The sequence below is a fragment of the Pristiophorus japonicus genome, chromosome 18 (genome assembly GCF_044704955.1).
Source record: "Pristiophorus japonicus isolate sPriJap1 chromosome 18, sPriJap1.hap1, whole genome shotgun sequence".
NCBI lineage: Eukaryota > Metazoa > Chordata > Chondrichthyes > Pristiophoridae > Pristiophorus > Pristiophorus japonicus.
The window spans coordinates 72953640-72975413 of record NC_091994.1 but is presented as its reverse complement, the minus strand read 5'-3'; positions in this window follow the sequence as shown (position 1 = coordinate 72975413).

Here is a 21774-nt window from a genome sequence, read left to right as displayed (position 1 = left end):
ACAGACAGGGGCCGTCCCAGCACACTGTTGGAGGAGTCCCGGTGCTGCAGTCGGTAAGTAGAAAATGTTTTATTTAAATATTTTAAAATTTTTTAAATATTTTACTAATTTTTTTTCTGATTGATTTATTTATCATTTATTATTGATGATGGCTCTTTATTTGTAAAACTGAAGTGTTTAATGTTTGTAAACTTCCCTTTAAATCCCCCCCCATTCCCTACGCCTGATTTGTAACCTACGACTGATTTTCTAAGTGTAGACAAGGTTTTTCTGAGCGTACAAAAATCTACACTTACTCCATTCTAAGTTAGTTTGGAGTATGTTTTCACTGCCTAAACTTTCAAAACTGGCGTAAGTGGCCGGACACGCCCCTTTTGGGGGAAAAAAAATCTGTTCCAAACTGAAACTGTTCTAACTGACTAGAATTGCAATTTCTAAGATACTCCATTCTAAACCAGTTGCTCCAAAAAAACAGGTGCAACTCAGGCCGAAACTTGGCCCCAATGGCTATAGATACAATATTAAATGAGAGCGATTTAGAACAGAGCAGGAGAAATGTCTTCATGGTTGTGAAGCTGTGGAATTCACTTCCAGGATTCATGGTTAATACAGACGCTATGTCAACATTAAAGATTAGATTAGATGGGTGGATGAAGGAAAACAGTTTGAAGAGATATGAATGTCTAAGCATAATTAGAACCTCGCATGGTGGGTAAACACAGACATGGATTGCTTTGGTAAATAGTCTGTTTCTGTGTTGTAACTTCTATATATTTCTATGTATATTGCTCACCTACTTTTATTTTTTTTAAACTTGTTTAAGCTGTAAGTAACGTCTCTTCCCCCAAAACCTCTTATTCCCAGTTATTTACATCATAATTGTTGTTGCTCCATCTCGCATGCAGTATTTACTTAAGATGCAAGTGTTTTGTGCATCCCTCCTTCCTGAAACTTCCTATTTCTCGGTTATCATCACGATTCCCTCCTTACTTCCCTCACATTTCCTACATTACAATAGTGACGGCACTTTTTTTAAAAAAGTACTTTATCGACTGTAAAGTGTTTTGGGATGTCCTGAGGTCATGAAAGGCACTATATAAATGCAAGTCTTTCATGGTGGACTTGTAGTTCTTGCTGAAGCATAATGCAGTTTTGCTCGAGGAGACTTTCCCTGTTGCATTTCCAATGACCTGCACCTGAACGTGTAGTTGTTCATTTATGGTCCTGGTCTTGCTGGCCAAGTGACAATGGCCTCCGTGTCTCCGGTTTGTATTCAATCTCCTCTGGTCCCATCAGAAACCTCAGTCCTCAGTAGCACACAAAATCCCTAACACATAGCTGAGTTTTTCCCACCCTTGCACCTCGGTAAATGTATATGTTCACCCTCGTATTACAGTTCCAAAGAAGCAGGATTATAAATCTACAACTCCCATGATGTCTCATAGTATTTTTCTACAGGTACTATAACTCTCTTATCCCTGTCCACCTTGTTGTCATGTGATGTGGTTGCCATGGTGCGCTCTGATGATGTGGTGTACTCTAGGTATTCTAATTACATAGAAGTAGAGTGAAAACTGCAACTCTCATGATTGCATCTCATTCAGTTTATCCACAGCAGCTGGATATCAGCAACCCAGTAAAAATTTCTATCGGAGAAATTTCTACCTGGGAGAAACGTCTTTCATTTCTAACAGTCAATCACCAATTCAATGTACTGAGGAGTCACCTGTGAAGAAGGAAAATGATGATCAAACACTAAAGACATTTTTTTTATTGAACCATTTGGTCAGTTTTGTGGTGGTGTTGGTTTGTGAAATAGTAGCTTAGGGGTGAGGGGAAATGAGGGATTTGCCTGTTGCTTTTTTTTTTGCTGGTTATTCATTGTTATAATTTATGCTTGCTCCAGATGCATTTTGTACCCAATGCATAAGTCCACTTCCATTAGTCAGGCTACATGAGAACAGGAATAGGCCATTCAGCCCCTACAGCCTGTTCCGCCATTCACTGAGATCACGGCTGATCTGTGCTTTAACTTCATCCATCTGCCTTGGTTCCATATCCTTTTATCCTTGTCTAGCAAAAATCTATCTATCTCCGATTTAAAATTATTAATTGAGCTAGCATCTTACTGCTTTTTGTGGGAAAGAATTCCATACCTCCACCCTTTGTGTGAAGAAGTGTTTCCTAACTTCTCTCCTGAATGGCTTGGGCTCTCATTAACGTTATGTCCCCTTGTCCTAGACTTTCTCCGCCAGCGGAAAAAGTTTCTCTCTATCCAACCTATCAATTCCTTTCAAAATCCTCAATGAAATGTCTCGTTAACTTTCTAAATTTCGAGGAATACAAGCCTAGTTTATGTAATCTCTCCTAATCTAACCCATGGAACCCTGGGTAACATTCTGGTGAATCTGCTCTGTACTACTTCCAAGGCCAATTCTAAGGTGTGCTCTCTGTGAAAAGAAAGGTGATCTTGCATATGAAGTAAGCTGAGATAGAAGGACAGAATGTGAACAATTTACCCTTTGTACAATTAAAGGTATGTATTGACAGTACTATGGGATATTACTGTATACTCATGATCTCGCTCACATATCTCGGGTAAAACTGTAAATCAGAGAATGATACAGCACAGAAGGAGGTCATTTGGTCCATCGTGCCTGTGCCAGCTCTTTGAAAGAGCTATTTAATTAGTCCCACTCCCATATTCTTTCCTCATAACCCTGTAAATTCTTTTCCTTCATGTATTTATCCAATTCTCTTTTGAAAGTTAGAATCTGCTTCCACCACCCTTTTGGGCAGTGCAACCCAGATCTTTCCATAAGCAATAATATAACCAGTAATGAAAGACACAATGAATAGGCTTGTTTACAACATGCTTTAACTTGGTGTAACTTTCAAAACAGTCGTGTGTCTCCAGCAGTTCCTCTCCCATACACACTCTGCACCTGTTTTCCTCTGACACTGTCTCGTGTGAATTTCACCACCCCACTTTGCCCCATTCTTTATCCCCTAGGTCCCACTTTCTAGAATTTGTTCCTTTTAGTTCCCATGCCTCTTCACCACCCTCTCTCTTAATAACCTGCTTAAAATTCACCTCTTTGACCAAGCTTTTCAGCAGGCTTCCTAATCTCTCCCTCCTTGACTTGGCGTCTGTTTTCCATGCACCTCTGTGAAGTGCCTTGGGATGCTGTCTACAATAAAGGTGCTACATAAATGCAAGAAGTTCTTGGTGTTGTCTCTCTTGTTACCTTATCACAGAAAAGCAAAGTAAAGCAGTGGGAAGTATCAGATTAATGTGGAGAAGCCAATGTGAATTTAGAGTTACTGAAAGGGAACAAGGTTTTTTTTTTAGCAAGAATGCAAGTTTACAGTGGTGGATCTGTTACTCTTGCCATTTTTAACGTGTTTACATTTTTTTAGTTAAAATTGAGTGCAAACTTGTGACCGACTAGCTGTCCTATAAACTAGGAATATTACCACTGGAATATGCACTGGAAGGTGAACCAGCAAGGTGATTTCTTAATGATATCAAAGTCTTGCCTGCAATTTTCTGCCCATTCATTGGAATGAAAGCCCCAGCCACCATCGTGTATTTCTTGCATCCTGATCCATACATGATTAACAAACCCTTTCCAAACACCATTATTCCAGGTAAAATTAATGTCTTTAATACAACTGAGATAGAAGAGACAGGCTAAAAGGCCCCTAAATCAACAAATCCCCATGACTGGGTGGTGCAGGCAGATTCAATTGTGGTTTTCAAAATGGAATTGGATAAGGAATTGAAGGGAAAAAAATTGCAAAGCTATGGGGAAAGGACGGGGAGTGGGACAAGCTGAAGTGCTCTTTCAGAGAACTGGCATGGACTCGACGGGCTGAATGGCCTGTGCTATAACCATTCTACGATTCTTCTATGATTCTTATCCTAGAGTGATAAAGGAGATTTGGGAGGCATTGGTAATGATTGAGGGAGTTACTGGACACTGGGAAGCTACCAGTAGATTGGAAAACAGGCTAACATGGTGTCCATATTCAAAAAGGACAACAGTACACATTCAGGCAACTTGAGATCCATTAATTTTACTCCAGTCTCTTGTAAAAGAATGGATTTGAATATCAGGTGTAAACTTGAAGATTATCTGTACAGTAACATTTAGGAGCAGTCCAACAGGGATTCAGAAGGGGAAGATCCTGCATGACAAAAACATCCTTAACTTCTTTGAGGAATTGACTGTGGGAAGCTTCACAATGTGTTGCATGTAGATTTCCAGATGACATTTGACAAAGTTCCACATGAAAGGTTATTAGTTACACTCAAAGCTGTGGGGTTTAGGAGAAATCTTGGGTATGATGAAAAACCGACTGAAGCGTAGAAACAAATGAGTACGTGTTGGAGGAGTTATGCAAGTACTGAGTTGGATGCCTCAGGGACCACTACTGTTTTGAATTTGCATCAATGAGTAGAACTTAGAAACCCATTGCAGATTGGTCAAATTTTCAGATGTTGCCACATTGGGAGGGCCAGTGGAATCGGAGGAAGCAGCATAGAAACTACAGAATGAGTTTGACAAAACGTGTAAGCAGGCAAAGCAAAGGCAGATGATATTTAATACAGACAATTGTAAATAACAACTAAAACTTGCACTTGGGACATAGTAAAATGTCCAAGGCGCTTCACAGGAGCGTTATCAAACAACATTTGATACTAAGCCACGTAAGGAGATGTTTGGACAGGTGACCAAAAGCTTGGTCAAAGAGGTAGGTTTTAAGAGAGGAGAGCGAGATAGAGAGGGGATTCCAGAGCTTGAGGCCTAGGTGACTGAAGGTATGGCTGACAATGGTGGAGCAATTACCATCGATATAATGGGAGTGATAGTGGCAATTTTCCAATCCAAAGGGACACCTTCACTGTTCATTTTTAATTTTAGCCATTAACAGTTCTGCCCAATCTATTCTCAATTTCTGCCTCTTCCCTCCACAGTCTGCCTTACATTGGTGGAGCGATTAAAATCTGGGATACGCAAGAGGTCAGAATTGCAGAATCGTAGAGATCTCGGACGCTTATAGGGCTAGAGAAGGTTACAGAGATAGGGAGGGGCGAGGGCATGGAGGGATTTGAAAACTAGGATGGGAATATTAAATTGCCAGATCGGGAACCAATGTAGGCCAATGACAGCAGTGGTGATGGGTGAACGGGACTTGGTGCAGGTTAGGATATGGACAACAGAATTTTGGATGAGCTCCAGTTTATGGAGGGTTGAAGATGGGAGGCCGGCCAGGAAAGCATTGGAATAGTCAAGTCTAGAGGTAATAAAGGCATGCATGAACGTTTCAGACACAGATTAGCTGAGGCAGGGGTGGAGATGGGTGATATTATGGAGATGGAAATAGGCGATCTTGGTAATGGAGCAGAGATGGGGTTGGAAGCTCGCCTCGGGGACAAATAAGATGCCAAGTTTATTAACCGTCTGGTTCAGCCTCAGAAAGTGGACAGAGAGAGAGATGGAGTCACTGGCTCGGGAACGGAGTTTGTGGCGGGGACCGAAGACAATGCATTCAGTCTTCCCCATATTTAGTTGGAGGAAATTTCTGCTCATTTAGTACTGGGTGTAAGACAATCAGTGTGATGAATCAAAGGCAGTGGAGAGGTCGTTAGAGGTGCTGCTGAGGTAGAGCTAGATGTCTTCGGTGTACATAGAGCCATTACAGCGCAGAAGGTGGCCATTTGGCCCATTGAGTCCATGCTGGCTCTCTGTAGAGCAATCCAGTTGGTTCCCATTCCTCTGCTCTATCCCCATAGCCCTGAAAGTTTATTTCCCTTAAGTGCCTATCCAGTTTCCTTTTGAAATCATTGATTGTCTCTGCTTCCAGCACCCTCATAGGTAGTGAGTTCCAGGACATTACCATTCGCTGCGTGAAAAAGTTCTTCCTCACATCCCCCTGTATCTCGTGCCCAAATCTGTGTTCCCTAGACTTTGTACCATCAGCTAATGGGAACAGATTTTCTTTGTCTACTTTATCTAAACCTGTCGATCTTGTATACCTCTATTAAATCTCTCCGCAAACTCCTTTGCTCCAAGAAGAACAACCCCAGCATCTCCAACCTAATCTTGTAGCTAAAATCCCTCAACCCTGGAACCATTCTGGCAAATCTCCTCTATACCCTCTCAAGGACCTTCACATCCTTCTTAAAGTGTGGTGACCAGAACTGGACGCAATACTCCAGTTGTGGCCTAACCAGAGCTTTATAAATGTTCAGCATAACTTACCTGCTTTTGTACTCCATACTTCTATTTATGAAGCTCAAGATTCCATATGCTTTGCTAACTACTCTCCAAATATGTCCTGCCACCTTCAAAGATCTATGCACATTAACCTCCAGGTCACTTTGCCATTACATACTCTTTAGAACTGCGTCATTAAGTTTATATTGTCTCTCTTTATTCCTTCTGCCAAAATGCATCACCTCACACTTCTCTATTAAATTCCGTCTGCCCCTTATGCCAGTCTATGTCCTGTTGTAGTTGATTGGTATCATCCTCACTGTTTGCCACACCGCCAAGTTTGGTATCATCAGCAAATTTTGAAATTTTACTCTCTTCCAATATCCAATATTGCATTCCAATAATACATATATATAATATGACACTTTGTCAAATGCCTTCCTAAAAATCCATATATAGACAACATCCATGGCATTCCCTTCATCAACCGTCTCTGTTATTTCATCAAAAAATTCAATTAGATTAGTCAGACACGATCTGCCTTTTACAAATCTGTGCTGGCTCTCCTTAATTAACTTAAGCCTCTCCAAGTGCCTGTTAATGTTTTCCCTGATTATTGTTTCTAAAACCTTACCCACCACTGATGTTAAATTGACTGGCCTGTAGTTACTAGGAATGTCCTTGCATCCTTTCTTGAACAAGGGTGTCACATTTGCGACTTTCTGGCACCACCTCTGCATCTAAGGAAGATTGGAAGATTATAGCACGCCCTTCCGCTATCTTCACCCCCACTTCCCTTAGCAACCTGGGATGCAAGCCATCCGGACCAGGTGACTTATCCACTCTAAACATAGCCAGCCTTTTCAGTACATTCTGCCGATCAATTTTCACCCCATCCATTACCTCTACCATCTCCACTTTTACTGATATTTTTTCAGCATCCTCTTCCTTGGTAAACACCGATACAAAGTAATCATTAAGTATTCTAGCCTTGCCCAGCGCCTCTAAGCATATATCACCTTTGTCCCTAATAGGCCCCACACTGTCTCTTGCTACCCGCTTACTATTTACATGCTGGTAGAAGATTTTTGGGTTCCCTTTTATGTTAATCGCCATTTTATTCTCGTATTCTCTCTTTGCCAGTCTTATTTTCCTCTTCACTTCCCCTCTCAACTTGCTGTATTTGACCTGGTTCTCACTTGAAGAATTCACCTGACATATGTCATATACTCTCTTTTTTGTTTCATCATATTCCCTATCTCCCTTGTCATCCAAGGGAGCCCTGGCTTTGGTTACCCTACCTTTCCCTCTTGTTGGAATGTACCTACCCTGTACCTGAAACATCTCCTTAAAGATCATCCATTGTTCTGTTAGTTTTTCCTGTCAATCTTTGGTTCCATTTTACTCTGGCTAGAACCCCTCTCATCCCATTGAATTTAGAAGATGTGGAACTTAAAATTTTTTCAGATGATATCGCCAAGCATGTAGATAAGAAAAAGGATGGAACCAAAGATCAATCCTTGGGGAACTCTAGAGGTAGTGGTGCAGGAGTGGGAAGAAAAACCATTGCAGGTGATTCTCTGGCTACGACAAGATAGATAGGAATGGAACCAGAGAGCCAGGCGAGTGATGTCCTACCCAGCAGGACGACGGAGGTGGATGATGTGGTCAACTGTGTCAAAAGCTGTCGACAGGTTGAAAAGGCTGAGGAGGGATAGTTTACCATGGTCACAGTCACATAGGATGTAATTTGTGAACTTTGATAAGGGCTGTTTCACTATTGTGACTCGGCCAGAAACCTGATTGGAGGGGTATGCATAGGAGTACTATACATAGGAAGGAAACCTGGGTGACTCATTTACTCAATGAGTGGTGCTAAAATAGCTATGGTGAGGTTGAAAAAGACCTACGAGTCTTAGTAGTGGTACATTTTCCAGCCACTTAAAATTTGTTCTCTCCAGAACAGTTCATCTCCCAAACTAGATGCTGGAACAAAGAACCTTAATGGGTTCCAATGTACAGCAAAATTCTAAAGGGTCAAAGTGTAATAAAAAGGCAAGCCTGAAAGCTCGGTGCCTCAATGCGAGGAGTATTCGGAACCCAGGAGAGGGCTCTGAGCTAGTTAGAGTGGGTGAGAGCGCAGATGAACAGGACCCCAAGAAAGAATGCAAAAGGCAGGAGGCAACAGAGCAGAGTAGCACTGGGGTAAGTGTAAACCACAAGGTGATAGGAAGGGACAATATGTATGAATATAAAGGGGCTGCAGGAGGGGTCAAAACTAATAATCATGGTTTAAAAACTAGGATTAAAACACTCTACCTAAACGCACGCAGCATTCAAAATAAAGTAAATGAGTTGACGGCACAAATCATGACAAATGGGTATGATTTGGTGACCATTACAGAAACGTGGTTGCAGGGTGGCCAAGACTGGGAATTAAACATACAGGGGTATCTGACAATTCGGAAGGATAGACAAGAAGGGAAAGGAGGTGGGGTAGCTCTGTTAATAAAGGATGATATCAGGGCAGGTGTGAGAGATGATATTGGCTCTAATGAACAAAATGTTGAATCATTGTGGATAGAGATTAGAGATAGTAAGGGGAAAAAGTCACTGGTGGGTGTAGTTTATAGGCCCCCAAATAATAACTTCACAGTGGGGCGGACAATAATCAAGGGAATAATGGAGGCATGTGAAAAAGGAACGGCAGTAATCATAGGGGATTTTAACCTACATATCGATTGGTCAAATCAAATCGCACGGGGTAGCCTGGAGGAGGAAGTCATAGAATGCATACGGGATTGTTTCTTAGAACAGTATGTTACGGAACCTACAAGGGAGCAGCTATCTTAGATCTGGTCCTGTGTAATGAGACAGGAATAATAAACGATCTCCTAGTAAAAGATCCTCTCGGAATGAGTGATCACAGTTTGATTGAATTTGTAATACAGGTTGAGGGTGAGGAAGTAGTGTCTCAAATGAGCGTACGATGCTTAAACAAAGCGGACTACAGTGGGATGAGGGCAGAGTTAGCTAAAATAGACTGGGAACACAGACTAAACGGTGGCACAATTGAGGAACAGTGGAGGACTTTTAAGGAGCTCTTTCATAGTGCTCAACAAAAATATATTCCAGTGAAAAAGAAGGGCGGTAGGAGAAGGGATAACCAGCCGTGGATAACCAAGGAAATAAAGGAGAGTATCAAATTAAAAAACCAATGCGTATAAGGTGGCCAAGGTTAGTGGGAAACTAGAAGATTGGGAAAATTTTAAACGAGAGAAAAGAATGCCTAAGAAAGGAAAGATAGATTACGAAAGTAAATTTGCGCAAAACATAAAAACAGTAAAAGCTTTTACCGATATATAAAACGGAAGAGAGTGACTAAAGTAAATGTTGGTCCCTTAGAAGATGAGAAGGGGGATTTAATAATGGGAAATGTGGAAATGGCTGAAACCTTAAACAATTATTTTGCTTCGGTCTTACAGTGGAAGACACAAAAACCATGTCAAAAACTGCTGGTCACGGGAATGTGGGAAGGGAGGACCTTGAGACAATCACTATCACTAAGGAGGTAGTGCTGGACAGGTTAATGGGACTCGAGGTAGACAAGTCCCCTGGTCCTGATGAAATGCATCCCAGGGTATTAAAAAAGTTGTGGAAGTTATAGCAGATGCATTCATTATAATCTACCAAAATTCTCTGGACTCTGAGGAGGTACCAGCAGATTGGAAAGCAGCTAATGTAACGCCTCTGTTTAAAAAAAAAAAGAGGGCAGACAAAAGGCAGGTAACTATAGGCCGGTTAGTTTAACATCTATAGTGGGGAAAATGCTTGAAGCTATCATTAAGGAAGAAATAGCGGGACATCTAGATAGGAATAGTGCAATCAAGCAGACGCAACATGGATTCATGAAGGGGAAATCATGTTTAACTAATTTACTGGAATTCTTTGAGGATATAATGAGCATGGTGGATAGAGGTGTACCGATGGATGTGTGGTGTATTTAGATTTCCAAAAGGCAATCGATTAAGGTGCCACACAAAAGGTTACTGCAGAAGATAAAGATACGCGGAGTCAGAGGAAATGTATTAGCATGGATTGAGAATTGGCTGGCTAACAGAAAGCAGAGAGTCGGAATAAATGGGTCCTTTTCGGGTTGGAAATCGGTGGTTAGTGGTGTGCAACAGGGATCGGTGCTGGGACCACAACTGTTTACAATATACATAGATGAGGGGACAGAGTGTAGTGTAACAAAATTTGCAGATGACACAAAGATTAGTGGGAAAGTGGGTTGTGTAGAGGACACAGAGGCTGCAAAGAGATTTAGACAGGTTAAGCGAATGGGCTAAGGTTTGGCAGATGGAATACAATGTCGGAAAATGTGAGGTCATCCACCTTGGGGGGGGGAAAAAAACAGTAAAAGGGAATATTATTTCAATGGGGAGAAATTACAACATGCTGCGGTGCAGAGGGACCTGGGGGTCCTTGTGCATGAAACTCTTTTTTAGGAGTTAACAGAAAAACATTAAACCGTGCCCCCCCCGATCTGGGGGAAACACCAACATTTACAATGCCATTTTTTTGGGGGGCACAGAATCGAATTTTTTTTTTCCAAGTGCCCCCTATAAAAGGGGAGGGGACACTAAAAGCACCGGCAATTAAAACAAATTAAACTTTAAAACATAAAATCAAATTAAAATTTGGTTGCCGGGCGTGACGATGCACTCCAGTCCCTCCGGTGCCCACCTCTCGCGGAAGGCCGCGAGCGTACCGGTGGACACCGCGTGCTCCATCTCCAAGGACACCCTGGCGCGGATGTACGCGCGGAAGAGAGGCAGGCAGTCAGGTTGAACGACCCCCTCGACCGCCCGCTGCCTGGACCGGCTGATGGCACCCTTGGCCGTGCCCAGGAGCAGTCCTACGAGGAGGCCCTCGGACCTACCCGCTCCCCTCCGCACAGGGTGTCCAAAGATCAGGAGTGTGGGACTGAAGTGCAGCCAGAATTTCAGGAGCAGCCCCTTTAAATAATAAAACAGGGGCTGCAACCTCGTGCATTCCCATAAAAACATGGAACACGGACTCTTCCAGACCGCAGAAATTGCAGGCGGCCTGGGAGCCCGTGAACCGGCTTAAACATTTAAACTTTTTTTTTTTAAAAACCCCTTCCTTCCTTCCTTCCTTCTCTTCCTGGGCTGGTCTCAGGGCTCTCCAGGCAGGAGCACAGGTTGATAGCTGCTCCTCTCTCTGCAGCTCAGCTCCTACTGAGCAGGACACGCCTCCACTGCTCCACAATTGGTCCTTGTGCATGAAACTCTTTTGAGTTTACCTGAAAATAAACATAAACATTAAAACCATGCCACCCGCCTGGGTGACACAGCAGACATTTTCAAGGCCCCCTTTTTTTTTTTCCTTTTTTCTCTTTTTTTGGTTTTTTTTGGGGCGCTAAAATCAAATTTTTCCAGTGCCCCCTATAAAAGGGGAGGGGGACACTAAAAGCACCGGCAATGAAAACAAATTAAACTTTAAAACGTAAAATCAAATTAAAATTTGGTTGCCGGGCGTGATGATGCACTCCAGTCCCTCCGGTGCCCACCTCTCGCGGAAGGCCGCGAGCGTACTCCATCTCCAAGGACACCCTGGACCGGATGTAAGAGCGGAAGAGAGGCAGGCAGTCAGGTTGAACGACCCCCTCGACCGCCCGCTGCCTGGACCGGCTGATGGCACCCTTGGCCGTGCCCAGGAGCAGTCCTACGAGGAGGCCTTCGGACCTACCCGCTCCCCTCCGCACAGGGTGCCCAAAGATCAGGAGAGTGGGACTGAAGTGCAGCCAGAATTTCAGGAGCAGCCCCTTCAAATAATGGAACAGGGGCTGCAACCTCGTGCACTCAATAAAAACATGGAACACGGACTCCTCCAGACCGCAGAAATTGCAGGCGGCCTGGGAGTCCGTGAACCGGCTTAAAAATTTGTTGCACGGCACTGCTCCGTGCACCACCCTCCAGGCCAAGTCCCCGATGAATAGTGGGAGGACCCCTGCGTAGAGTGCCCTCCATCGGGGACCCCCGCCTCCTCCGGACGGCAAGATGGTACGCCATGGCGTGTCCGGACGGCCGGCGAGGATGGCAAAGTTGAGGGTGTGCAGGAGCAGCCAGTACAGGAAACCCCTCCGCGCGGAACTGAAAGGCACGAAGGGGATTTCCCCGAGGCGGCTCAAGTTGTGAGGCGCCGGCCCCCGAGGGAGGTTCCGGGGTTTGGCGCCGATGAGGAATTCCGTCCGGACGGGGGTCAGTTCGGACGGGATCTCCCCACGTGCTTGAGCCTCCTCGATGCACCTAACGGAGTCAGGGCCCAGAGCTGTTTTTAGCGACTCGATGGCATCGGCCGCGTGGCGGACGTTGACAGAGTTTAGGCGCCGCGCCAGCGTGTCTGGCGCCATCCAGCCCGCTCCTCCGCCATCGAGCAGGTCCCTGACCCTGGTCACCTCACCAGCCACAGCCCTCTCTTCCGACCGCCACATGAAACCTCGGCCGTGGAGGTACGGATTCCCGAGCAGCGGCTCCTGCAGGACGGCCGCCACTCCAGCCGGCGGAGAGCTGCGCTTGGTGGAGACTTTGTTCCAGACCCTGATGAGTTCCCTGTAAAAGACAGTCAGCTCCCGGAGGGCGGTCCTGGCACCCCCCAAGTTCACAAACAGGAGCTGCGTGTCATAATTGAGGTCGCGCTGCTGGCGGAAGAAATACCTCGCCAGAGCACACCACCTAGGAGGGGGCTCGACGTAAAGGTATCTCTGCAGGGTCTGAAGACGGAAAGTCGCGAGCTGGGCGCTGACGCACACCAACGACTGACCGCCCTCCTCAAGCGGGAGACTCAGGACCGCAGCAGAGACCCAGTGCTTCCTGTTGTTCCAGAAGAAGTCCACCAGCTTCTTCTGTATCTTGGCGACAAACGCAGGGGGAGGGGTCAAAGTGACCAGCCGGTACCACAACATTGCGGCCACCAGCTGGTTTATGACTAGCGCTCGACCCCTGTAGGACAGCACTCGGAGCAGTCCTGTCCAGCGCCCTAGGCGAGCGGCGACCTTGGCCTCCAGCTCCTGCCAGTTCGCCGGCCAGGCTCCCTCGTCGGGGCTAAGGTAGACTCCCAGATAGAGGAGATGGGTCGTGCTCCAGGCAAAAGGCCTGAGCTCCTCCGGCAGGGAGTCCACCCGCCACTGACCCACCAGGAGTCCGGAACATTTCTCCCAGTTGATCCTGGCGGAGGACGCGGCCGAGTAAATTATCCCAAAAAGTTAGTTTGCAGGTGCAGCAGGTAATCAGGAAGGCGAATGGAATGTTGGCCTTCATTGCAAGAGGGATGGAGTACAAAAGCAGGGAGGTCCTGCTGCAACTGTACAGGGTATTGGTGAGGCCGCACCTGGAGTACTGCGTGCAGTTTTGGTCACCTTACTTAAGGAAGGATATACTAGCCTTGGAGGGGGTACAGAGACGATTCACTAGGCTGATTCCGGAGATGAGGGGGTTACCTTATGATGATAGATTGAGTAGACTGGGTCTTTACTCGTTGGAGTTCAGAAGGATGAGGGGTGATCTTCTAGAAACATTCAAAATAATGAAAGGGATAGACAAGATAGAGGCAGAGAGGTTGTTTCCACTGGTCGGGGAGACTAGAACTAGGGGGGCACAGCCTCAAAATATGGGGGAGACAATTTAAAACTGAGTTGAGAAGGAATTTCTTCACCCAGAGGGTTGTGAATCTGGAATTCTCTGCCCAAGGAAGCAGTTGAGGCTAGCTCATTGAATGTATTCAAATCACAGATAGATAGATTTTTAACCAATAAGGGAATTAAGGGTTATGGGGAGCGGGCGGGTAAGTGGAGCTGAGTCCACGGCCAGATCAGCCATGATCTTTTTGAATGGCGGAGCAGGCTTGAGGGGCTAGATGGCCTACTCCTGTTCCTAATTCTTATGTTCTTGTGTTTCTACAAGGAACTAGACAGGTTCTTGCCAACAAATGGGATTCAGGGTTATTATAAATACACCACAGGACTACTGTGGATGTGTGGGCTAGATGGTCTTGCCCTGCCTGAAACAGGTGTTATGATACAAACTGGTTTGAGCTCATTTTCCTTTCCATTTTGGGAACAATTGATCCAAAAGAGTAGTCAGTCTAGATTAACAGTCAATAATTACACAGAAACAAAGAGTTTATTACCTGGAAAAATAGAATCACAATTGCAGTGTTGGTATACTCTTTGAAGCTATGGGGGCGGAGAGCTTCCTAGACAAAAAAATGCTAAATGCAAGTTGTTCTCCTCGGAGATTAAACAATAAGCAATTTGATGGCTTTTCAAAAAAACCTCACTCATTGTGTGTTGGAAAACCCTGTTGATCTCAGATTGTGGAGAGGAATAAAAAGGGTGGGGTAGCCATTGCAAGAAGCAAGCTGCTGAGGCAGAGATGCCTTAGAAAAGATAAGCTCAGAAAAAGCCAGGAGAAGAGAGGGAGAGCAAATCCTGCCCTGAGTTTTAGGGCAGAATGCGGAGGTTCTATGTGCTTTAAAGCAAGACCCACTGAAGTGCAGCATGTTGATTATTTTAGATCACTGCATGAAGACAACTTGTATTAATTGAAATGGGTGAAACAGATCATAACTGTTGCTCCATTTGTTCATCTGATATGAAATAACGCAACTTAACAATTTGTATCAAACCTTGTCTCACCCAGTGTTGCCCAGTCTGCCTTCAGAGAGGATGTAGAAATGCTCATGTAATAGACAGGAATATCTGGTTAAGATTAGAAGGGGACGCTATTGTAAAGTCGCTGGGTTATGATGTAGTACAAGTAGATATTGGGCAGCAGAAGTCAAGTTCCATGAATCTGCAAATCTATGGAAGACGCACCTTTGTAATAGATAGATTTGCATTTATATAGCACCTTTCATGACCACCAGATGTCTCCAAGCACTTTACAGCGAATTAAGTACTTTTGGAGTGTAGTCACTGTTGTAATGTGGGAAACGTGGCAGCCAATTTACGCACAGCAAGCTCCCACAAATAGCAATGTGATAATGACCTGATAATCTGTTTTCGTCATGTTGATTGAGGGATAAATATTGGCCAAGACACTGGGGTAACTCCCCTGCTCTTCTTCGAAATAGTACCATGGGATCTTTTACATCCACTTGAGAGAGTAGACGGGGCCTCGGTTTAACGGCTCATCCGAAAGACGGCAACTCTAACAATGCAGCACTCCCTCAGCACTGCACTGGAGTGTCAGCCTAGATTTATGTGCTCAAGTTCCTGGAGTGGGACTTGGAACCCTCAACCTTCTTACTCAGAGGTGAGTGTGCTACCTACTGAGCCACAGCTGACACACAAGTAAACATTGGCCTCATGTGGCAGCTAGTTTCTGCTGCAGTGTTGAACATCAAAAAATTGTCCATTTTGAATGTATTTTTGTTATTTTTTGCAGCCCTGTGTATTTCCTCATTCTTAACTCCAGGACCCATGAGGGATATCAGTGGTTGGAACAATTTTCTACTTTGAAACCCAGTTTTGGCCACTTAGCACTCCTAGGTCAGGTGTAGCATGTTTGATTTAGGGCAGAACTGCCTTATCAGCATGTCTTAATCCAAATCTCAAAGTGCACCCCTACTGTTCCTCTCAAAACAGCCATTTTCGTAGGCACTCTGTCCAGTTAGCACCAGTTGATACGACATTATGGGTGCCTCTGATTGGTACTTTATTCCCACTATGAACTGGGTTAAAACCAGCCAAATGCACTCACTTAGAATCCCTACAGCTGGCAAGAGTGGCAGCTTTTTCACATCAGTCTTGGTCAAATTGAATCCCAAATCCCAAAGGCAAAAAGAAATGTAACTCAATGCATCAGCGAGTCTCATGTATCCCAAAAATATAATGGTTGGAATGGTCATACTGCGTGTAACAATTTTCAAGGATTACATTTATTTTTAAGCTTCACAACCAAGGAGGCAAAAAATAAGGTCATTTAGGGATTTTTAAAATAAAACCTACGTAATCTCGTCTGTTAAATCTTAGTTTGAAGCTTGGAACAGTGTGGCTCTTTTGGGAGTTCTACTCTTTCCTCCCATTTTCTCCTGAATTGGAACTCATACTAATGTGGGATACCTCACCCATACAGGCTTTAAGTGTAAGTCTTTGCAGTGAGTTGGTGGGCTATTTTATTATGGGGGTATTAAAGCTGAGCCTAAACCTGTCCTCATTCAATTCCTAAAATAGCAGCGATCACTGAATAGTGATCAGCAACATGAGCCTTGGCCCATTTTTGCCCTGCCCAGTTCAGGAATGCTGAAGTTGAAACTGAAACATCAAGATGCTGGCCATGGCTCAGTGGTAACACTCTCTTACTCTAAGAAGGTTATGGGTTCAAGTCCCACTCCAGAGACTTAAACACCTAATCCAGGCTGACACTGCAGTGTAGTGCTCAGGAAAGGTGCCATCTATCAGATGAGATGTTAAACCGAGGCCCTGTCTGTCCTCTCAGCGGGACACAAAAGATCCCATGGTACTATCTCGATGAAGATCAGGGGAGTTCTGCCCCGGCGCCTTGGCCAATATTTATCCCTCAACCAACATCACTAAAGTAGATTATCTGGTCATTATCTCATTGCTATTTGTGTGAGGAAGGCAGAAAGCAGGAAACTATAGAGCAGTTAGCTTAACATCTGTCATTGGGAAAATGCTGGAGTCCATTATTAAGGAAGAAGTAGCAGAACATTTAGAAAATCATAATGCAGTCAAGAAAAGCCAGCATGGTTTTATGAAAGGAAAATCATGTTTGACAAATTTGCTGGAGTTCTTTGAGGATGTAACAAGCAGGGTGGATAAAGGGGAACCAGTAGATGTGTATTTGGATTTCCAGCAGGCAATCGATAAGATGCCATATAAAAGGTTACTGTACAAGATAGGAACTCACGGGGTTGAGGGTAATATATTAGCATGGATAGAGGATTGACTAACTAACAGAAAACAGAGAGTCAGGATAAATGGGTCATTTTCAGGTTGGCAAAATGTAACTAGTGGGGTGCCAAAGGGATTAGTGCTGGGAAAGCAAGTTGTGAGGAGGACGCAAAGAATCTGCAAAGAAATATAGTACTACTGGGTAATCCCTCGTGACGAGGATGATGCTCTTCACACCAAAAAAAATGGGCTCACAGGTGTTACAAAGATGTACATCTTAAAGGGTGAAAGATGCCCGTGCGTGGCTTTTTTTAAACGTGTGGTGACCGTTGCACACCAGACACCACACTGGTTTGACAGAGCTAGGTCTTGGTCCAGTGGCGAGGATCGACCAAAATGACTGGAGACCAAGCTCTGTTGCGCCTTCCCTGGGCTCTGACCCCGCTGCTGTTAAATGCTGCGCCACTCCTGGGCCACAACTCCTCTGTTGTTATATGCTGCGCTGCACCTGGGCCATGGCCCCGATGCTGTTAAATGCTGCATCGCCCCAAGATGGGATGGAACGCAGCCCCCAGCTGGGCATCTAAAGCCGCCCCCCCCCCCCCGCTGGGCTCAACCTCCGCACCTGCTGGGCTCGGCTCTCAGTCCCCCGCTGGGCTCGACCTCCGCACCTGCTGAGCTCGGCTCTCAGCCTCCCACTGGGCTCGACCTCAGCACCTGCTGGGCTCGGCTCTCAGCCTCCCACTGGGCTCGGCTCTCAGCCTCCCACTGGGCTCGACCTCAGCACCTGCTGGGCTCGGCTCTCAGCCTCCCACTGGGCTCGACCTCAGCACCTGCTGGGTTCGGCTCTCAGCCTCCCACTGGGCTCGACCTCAGCACCTGCTGGGCTCGGCTCTCAGCCTCCCACTGGGCTCGACCTCAGCACCTGCTGGGTTCGGCTCTCAGCCTCCCGTTGGGCTCGAACGCCGCCCCTGCTGGGCTCGGCTCTCAGCCCCCAGCTGGGCTCGAACGCCGCCCTTGCTGGGCTCGGCTCTCAGCCTCCCGCTGGGCTCAACCTCCGCACCTGCTGGGCTCGGCTCTCAGACCCCCGCTGGGCTCGAACGCCGCCCCTGCTGGGCTCGGCTCTCAGCCCCCAGCTGGGCTCGAACGCCGCCCCTGCTGGGCTCGGCTCTCAGCCTCCAGCTGGGCTTGGACGCCGCTCCAATGGGCTGCCTGGACTCCAGTGACGTCAGTCCAGTCACCCTTGTAGAAGTGGTCGCACTCCTGGGCCAGCTCGCGCGGCTCCCTGTGGTGGCTAGCTCTGATACTTATACCACCGCATGCCGATGCTGTCTTCTCGCAGGTCATGGGGGAATATAAATAGGCTAAATGAGTGGGCAAAAATTTGGCAGATGGAGTATAATATGAGAAAATGTGAGGTTATCCATTTTGTTAGGAAAAATAAAAAAGTAATTTATTATTTAAATGGGGAGAGATTACAAAATGCTGCGATAGGAGGGATCTGGGAGTCCCTGTACATGAAACTCAAAAAGTTAGCATGCAGGTACAGCAAGTAATTAGGAAAGCAAATGGAATGCTGTCCTTTATTGCAAAGGGGATGAAGTATAAAAGGAAGTCCTGCTACAACTGTACAGGGCATTAGTGAGACCACACCTGGAGTACTGCGGACAGTATTGGTCTCCTTATTTAAAGAGGGATATACCTGTACTTGCATTGGAGGCAATTCAGGGAAGGTTCATGAGGTTGATTTCTGAGATTAAAGAGTTGTCATATGAAAAAAGGTTGAGCAGGTTGGGCCTATACTCATTGGAGTTTAGAAGAATAAGAGGTGATCTTATTGAAACGTACAAGATTCTGAGGAGGCTTGACAGGGTCGATGCAGAGAGGATGTTTCCTCTCGTGGGGGAGTCTAGAACTAGGGGGCATTATCTTAGAATAAGGGGTCACCCATTTAAAACGGAAATTAAGAGGAATTTCTTCTGAGGGTTGTGGATCTTTGGAATTTCTGTACCCAGCAGTGGAGATTGGGTCATTGAATATATTTAAGTTGGAGATAGACAGATTTTTGAAAGATAAGGAAGTCAAGGGTTATCGGGAGAGGGCAGGGAAATGGAGTTGAGACCAGGATCGGATCAGTCATAATCTTATTGAATGGCGGAGCAGGCTCGATAGGCCAGATGGCCTACTTCAGCTCCTATTTCTTATGTTCTTATGACCTTGCTGTGTGGAAATTGGCTGCTGTATTTCCCTACACTACACCAAAAGTACTAAATTGGCTGTAAAGCACTTTGTGGATGACCTGAGGTTGTGAAAGGCACTAGATAAGTGCAAGTTCTTGCTTTTTCTTCATTCCAATATCAACCTTTATTCTAATATCATACTAACAGGTGATAGCAAACTTAGAGCCTTACATTTCCTACATTACATCAGTGACTACACCAAAAAAAAGTACTTCATTAGCTGTAAAGCACTGTGGGATGTTCTGAGGTCTATCTTTTAATGGTCCGTATGACTGTGTATCACATTATGCAGCATACTCATCCTTTGAGCTGTAAAGAGGCCTCTGATTTGTATAATGCAAACCTAGTCTATGGAACCTGTCCTAATAATTTAACCCTTTTAGCTTAGATATCATTCTGGTGAATCTGTGCTGCACTCCCTCCAAAGCCAATATATCCTTCTTGAGGTACAGTGCCCAGAACTGAACACAGTACTCTAAATGGGGTCTAACCAGATCTTTATATAACTGTAACATGACTTCCACCCCATTGTATTCTAGCCCCTTTGAGATAAAGGCCAACATTCCATTAGCCTTTTTAATGATTTTCTTTGTAGCTGTTCACTAACTAGTCATGATTTCTGTATTTGGATCCTTAAATCTCACTGCTCTTCCACGATCCTATCTTCTCATCATTTAGAAAATACTCTGATCTATCTTTCTTAGGTCCAAAGTAGATGACCACACACTTGCCAACATTGAACTCCCATCTACCAAGGTTTTGCCCACTCACTTAATCTATCGATGTCCCTTTACAGCTTTCTGCTCCCATTTACACTATTTACAGTACCACCTAACTTAGTGCCATCAATAAACTTAGATATATAGATATCTATTCCTTCATCTAAGTCACTTATAAATATAGTGAAAAGCTGATTCCCAGTACAGATCCCTAGTGGACACCACCAATTACATCCTGCTAATTTGAGTACATACCCATTATCCCTATTCTGTCTCCTACCTTCTAACCAATTCCCAACCCAGGTCAATAGGTTGCTTCCAATTCCATGCACTCTCATTTTTGTTATCAGTCTCTTATGTGAAACCTTATTGAATGCCGGTGGTTGTGAAAGGCACTATATAAATGCAAGTCTTTTTTTTTCTGGAAGTCCATATAAATACCATCCATAGACACTTCTTTATCTATCATGTTAGTTATCTCTTCAATAAATTCCACGAGGTTCGTTAGACATGAATTACCCTTTACAAATCCACCCTGGCTCTCTGATCAGCTCACGTTTGTCCAAGTGCTCAGTCACCCTCCCTAATAACAGACTCTAGGCCCCAATTTTCCCCAAACAAAAATTATGGCGTCCACTCACGTGTAAGCATGTTTCTTTGCCAGGAAAAAAAATCGCTAGTTTCTGGCAAAGGAAACCTAGCTGTTGTACCGGCGCTACCCGAGTCGGGGGGCAGAGCTAACTGTGTGTGCCTAAAATGCACTGCGCATGCGCTGAAGAAAAAAAAACTGCGCATGCGCCATAAAAAATGTTTAAAATCAGCACATGTACAGTCTGTCTGGATCACCTGTGAGAATCCATTGGTGGCAGAGGTGGATTTGCAGGTAGGAAATACAGTTTCAACCAAGAGATGGATGCAAGGGAAGGGCGCAGAGAAGGTGAAAGGGGCAGAGACGTAGACGGAGAAAGGGAAGCTGTGAAGGCTAAGAGATTTTTTGTAGAAGAAATTGAGCCCCTGGGTAGACTTCATTGAGAGTAGATGGGAAGTTCTGTAAAACAAAGGGAACTTCGGTAAAAAGAAACTTAAACCCTCTGTACTCGCAAAAGTTTGGGACCAGGTCGCAGTCGAGTTTAATGCAATGTCCATTACCCTGAGAACCTGTGCACAGCTCTCAAAGAAGTGGCAGAGCCTCAGACAGGCAGTGACTGTAAGTAATAATTTTAATTTTAATTCATTTACGTTTTTAATTATACCTGTATTTATATTAATGCACTGCAATAACATAAGAACATAAGAAATAGGAATAGGAGTAGGCCATACGGCCCCTCGAGCCTGCTCCGCCATTCAATAAGATCATGGCTGATCTAATCATGGATTCAGATCCGCTTCCCTGCCCGCTCCCCATAACCCCTTATCCTCTTATCGCTCAAGAAACTGTCTATTTCTGTCTTAAATTTATTCAATGTCCCAGCTTCCACAGCTCTCCGAGGCAGCAAATTCCACAGTTTTACAACCCTCTGAGAGAAGAAATTCCTCTTCATCTCTGTTTTAAATGGGCGGCCCCTTATTCTAAGATCATGCCCTCTAGTTCTAGTCTCCCCCATCAGTGGAAATATCCTCTCTGCATCCACCTTGTCAAGCCCCCTCATAAA